Source organism: Cydia splendana, unplaced genomic scaffold (genome assembly GCF_910591565.1).
Source record: "Cydia splendana unplaced genomic scaffold, ilCydSple1.2 scaffold_152_ctg1, whole genome shotgun sequence".
Classification (NCBI taxonomy): domain Eukaryota; kingdom Metazoa; phylum Arthropoda; class Insecta; order Lepidoptera; family Tortricidae; genus Cydia; species Cydia splendana.
The window spans coordinates 37,568-43,139 of NW_026946867.1; positions in this window are offsets into that span (position 1 = coordinate 37,568).

The window sequence follows — 5,572 nt, forward strand, 5'->3', positions numbered from 1 at the left end:
TCGAATATGTCGTCAGAAAAAGTCGAATATTCGAATACCTGAAAGTTTCGAATATTTGCAAGCCCTAGTTATCAGTCCATTTAGATGAATTTGAAGAGAAACAGAGACCTATTGATGTAATATGCATTTCTGAACACTTTATGATGGAGGAGTTAGGGGACCTGCTGACTATACCGAACTTTAAACTAGCCTCTTCTTTTTGCCGCGACCAGCGTAGGGGTGGCGCATGTATATTAGTTAGATTGCAACACGAGTATAATGAACTAACCGATGTAAAAAAACTATCCGTAACAGGTTTAATGGAATGTTGTGCAATTGAATTGGTACGTCATAAAATTGTTATAATATGTATGTATAGACCTCCGCAGTCAAACGTTACTCTTTTCTTTGAACATCTTGAGAAATTACTTAAAAAAATATGCAATAGTACAAGTAAAAGAGTAATATTATGCGGAGATTTAAATATTAATATATTGTGTCGCAATAAAAACTCCCTAGAACTTGAAAACCTTCTATTAAGTTATAATCTTCAATTAGAAATAAGGGAGCCAACTAGAATATGCAGTAACATATGTCTAGATAATTTCGCAGGTAATATTAAAGGATGTAAGGCAGAAGTTATAGACCTGTGTTTGTCGGATCATACTACTCAATTACTAAAATGCCCAGTAAGGAAAACTTGCTCCATTAGCACATGGCGTATACCTAAGCGTGATTTCAGTTCAGAAAATATAGAACAGTTTAAAAAATGTCTTGGCAGTCTGTCTTTTTCTGAAGTAGCGGAATTGAATAATGTAAACATGGCATTTGACTCCTTTCTGGATACGTTTTCTTGTTTTTACAACCTTTGTTTCCCAATGATGAGTATAAAAGTAAAATCTACTCGAAAATTTTAGTGGATATCTCATGGCATCAAGATATGTAGTAAAAAGAGAAGGTCCATGTTATGGGAGTATCGTTTATGTCCCACTGCCCAGAATAGAGATAGGTTTAAATTATATAATGCTAGATTTAAGAAAATTTTGACTCTAACGCAACGCTCACAAAATGATCACTTCATTAAATCTGCGAGTAATAAATCCAAGGCTACATGGCAAGTAATAAATAAAACCAAGCAACAGTTCCCTAAGGAACCTATTCAAAAAATTATTAGAGATGATGATACTATTATTACAGATCCAACAGACATAGCAAATGAGTTCAATAACTTTTTTACTGATCAAACGCCATCAGCCCGACAAAAATATGACATAAATGTAAACTGCATTCAGTCTATGTACATGAAACCAACTGTCCCTCATGACATCTTCACAATAATTAAGTCTTTGAAGAACACTAACAGTGTCGAACATGACAACATATGCACTAAAGTTGTAAAGGAAGTTGCACATATAATTGCTGTCCCTCTTAGCTATATTATTAATTTAAGTATTGCAACTGGAGTGTATCCTGATAACTTAAAGTCTGTTATTGTAAAGCCATTACATAAAAAAGGTGAAAAAACAAATATAAAAAATTACAGGCCTATTGCACTGGCAACAATTTTCTCAAAAATCTTTGAAAAAGTTATATACGAGGCACTGTACAGTTACTTAGATAAATTTAAACTTTTTGCAACAGAACAAAAAGGTTTCAGAAAACAGAAGACAGTAAATATGGCCATATTTGATCTCGTACAGCCCATTATAGATGCTATGGATAGGCGTAATTATATTTGTGCAGTCTTCATGGACATGACTAAGGCCTTTGATTACGTAGACCATATTCTCTTAAAAAAACTTAATGCGTATGGAATACGAGGAAATGTGTTAGACTTATTCAGGTCATATTTAAGTAACAGAGATCAATATACAGAGCTCACTCAAATTTGTTTGAGGACTAAGCATCAAAAGTATTTTCAATCAGATAACCGTAAAATAAAGTATGGTGTGCCGCAAGGAAGCGTTCTTGGTCCTCTGCTGTTTTTACTTTATATCAATGACCTTCCACGAAACATCAAATATCCCATGGTCCTGTTCGCTGATGACAGTACCGTTATAATAGAATGTAAAGATATTTATCACTATGAATCTGAAATTAATAATACAATTGTTGACATAATTAAATGGCTTAATATAAATAATTTATTGATAAATCTAGATAAGACTAAAATTATCCATTTCTACCAACGTAAAATACCTCCTCCAATTTGCTGTAAATATGAAGGTCAATGTATAGAGTCTGTTACCGACACAAAGTTTTTAGGAGTACAAATTGATGAAAACTTATCTTGGAAATCCCATACGGAAGAAATGTGCAAAAAACTTAGTCAGTATGCCTACGCTCTACATATATTAGCCAAAAAAGCAACTCCTCACGCAGTTTTAGTAGCATATCATGGTTTTGTAGCCTCAAAGTTGCGGTATGGTATTATCTTTTGGGGAAATTCCACAAATAGAGAATTAGTTTTTAAGGCACAAAAGAGGTGCATTAGAGCAATGTGTGGAATCAAAACACCCGACAGTTGCGTACCGTATTTCAAGGACTTAAAAATTTTGACGATGCCCTCACTTTTCATTTTTGAAGTGATAATGTTTGTAAAAAACAACGCAAGCTTGTTCAAAAAACATGTTGATGTTTCTCACAGAAATCTGAGAAACAAACATATTCACAATCTTTGCACAATTCCTGCAAATACATCATTGTTGCGAAAGAGTGTGTATTACTTGGCCAGTAAAATATATAACAAATTGCCGATTAACTTTAAGTCACTAAGTATATTCGAATTAAAAAATAAACTAATGACATTATTGATTCATAAATGCTATTATTCCATTACAGATTATCTAAATGATGACTGAGAATAATTATGTACTATGACAATTTGTTTTATCTTTTTAATAGGCATTAAATTGACATAATATTTATTAATTATACATAATGATATTAATGATACTAATAATAATAATAGAAATCTATATTTTATATTACATCTATAATTCTTAACTATGTACTTGTACTTACAGCTATGTCAATTCAATAATGAATATCAGGATTCATTATTGAATTGACATAGCTGTAAGTAGGATCCCAACAAAAACATAAATGTGAAATGAGAGCCAAGTTCAATATTAAGAATATGTGTTGTTGTTGACTCGCTGACAAAAGAATTGAGATCTATATTGGTGCCAAGTTCTGTGCTGTGTAGAAAATCCTGAAATTATAAAGGATTTGTCTTGGCTAGTTTTTACGTATAGGTTATTTATTATATTTGACTAGGTACGTTACTTTTCTAAAATTTGGTTTGTTGGTAAAACTAGCCAAGACAAATCCTTTATAATTTCAGGATTTTCTACACAGCACAGAACTTGGCACCAATATAGATCTCAATTCTTTTGTCAGCGAGTCAACAACAACACATATTCTTAATATTGAACTTGGCTCTCATTTCACATTTATGTTTTTGTTGGGATATCATTACTTTTTGTACAGAAATTACTATAGTAAGTATTCTATTCATCATGAAAGCAGTTTGCCTAAGCTGAAAAGGAGACCCTCGCTAACGCGCGGTCAGTTGTCAAAAAGTTTCAGTTTTCAGATTTTTTCTTTTGTATGCGCCTAATAATGTACCTTGATGCCAAATATCAAGTTTCTAAGTCATCTAGAAGTGGGTTAGGTTTTTGGTCTATAAGTATTAATTTTTTTTTCTATCTAAATATCAATAATTTCGAGTTTTCAGATTTTTCCCTTTATATACACCTAATAGTCTACCTTGATACCAAATATCAAGTTTCTAAGTCATCTAGAAGTGGGTTAGGTTTTTGGTCTATAAGTATTAATTTTTTTTTCCATCGAAATATCAATAATTTCCAATTTTCAGATTTTTTCCTTTATATACACCTAATAGTCTATCTTGATGCCAAATATCAAGTTTCTAAGTCATCTAGAAGTGGGTTAGGTTTTTGGTCTATAAGTATTAATTATTATTTTTTCCATCGAAATATCAATAATTTCCAGTTTTCAGATTTTTCCCTTTATACACACCTAACAGTCTACCTTGATGCCAAATATCAAGTTTCTAAGTCATCTAAAAGTGGGTTAGGTTTTTGGTCTATAAGTATTAATTATTATTTTTTCCATCGAAATATCAATAATTTCCAGTTTTCAGATTTTTCCCTTTACATACACCTAACAGTCTACCTTGATGCCAAATATCAAGTTACTAAGTCGTCTAGAAGTGGGTTAGGTTTTTGGTCTATAAGTATTAATTATTTTTTTTCCATCGAAATATCAATAATTTCCTGTTTTCAGATTTTTTCCTTTATATACACCTAATAGTCTACCTTCATGCCAAATATCAAGTTTCTAAGTAATCTAGAAGTGGGTTAGGATTTTGGTCTATAAGTATTAATAATTTTTTTTCCATCGAAATATCAATAATTTCCAGTTTTCAGATTTTTCCCTCTATATACACCTAATAGTCTACCTTGATGCCAAATTTCAAGTTTCTAGGTCATCTGGAAGTGGGTTAGGTTTGTGATCTATATGTCAGTCAGTCACAAAAATGCCGGTTTTTACACGTTGATTTATCAATAACTGTATGAGCTATTTTTATGAAATTTTGTATTTTGGACAAGCTAAGGGGCTTGAATACATGTGCCAAATTTCATTTGTGTAGGTTAAGTAGGTTTCAAGTTGTGAAGGGGTCAAAAGTAGCTCGAAATGGTTCGTGTAATATTACACACGGTTGCTGCGTCGCCAGTTCCTTTTTCTTTGAACTTGGCTGGACACGCTACCGCGTGTCTAGATCCTGAAATTATAAAGGATTTGTCTTGGCTAGTTTTTACGTATAGGTTATTTATTATATTTGACTAGGTACGTTACTTTTCTAAAATTTGGTTTGTTGGTAAAACTAGCCAAGACAAATCCTTTATAATTTCAGGATTTTCTACACAGCACAGAACTTGGCACCAATATAGATCTCAATTCTTTTGTCAGCGAGTCAACAACAACACATATTCTTAATATTGAACTTGGCTCTCATTTCACATTTATGTTTTTGTTGGGATATCATTACTTTTTGTACAGAAATTACTATATAGTAAGTATTCTATTCATACTATATAGTATGTATTCTATTCATCATGAAAGCAGTTTGCCTAAGCTGAAAAGGAGACCCTCGCTAACGCGCGGTCAGTTGTCAAAAAGTTTCAGTTTTCAGATTTTTTCTTTTGTATGCGCCTAATAATGTACCTTGATGCCAAATATCAAGTTTCTAAGTCATCTAGAAGTGGGTTAGGTTTTTGGTCTATAAGTATTAATTTTTTTTTCTATCTAAATATCAATAATTTCGAGTTTTCAGATTTTTCCCTTTATATACACCTAATAGTCTACCTTGATACCAAATATCAAGTTTCTAAGTCATCTAGAAGTGGGTTAGGTTTTTGGTCTATAAGTATTAATTTTTTTTTCCATCGAAATATCAATAATTTCCAATTTTCAGATTTTTTCCTTTATATACACCTAATAGTCTATCTTGATGCCAAATATCAAGTTTCTAAGTCATCTAGAAGTGGGTTAGGTTTTTGGTCTA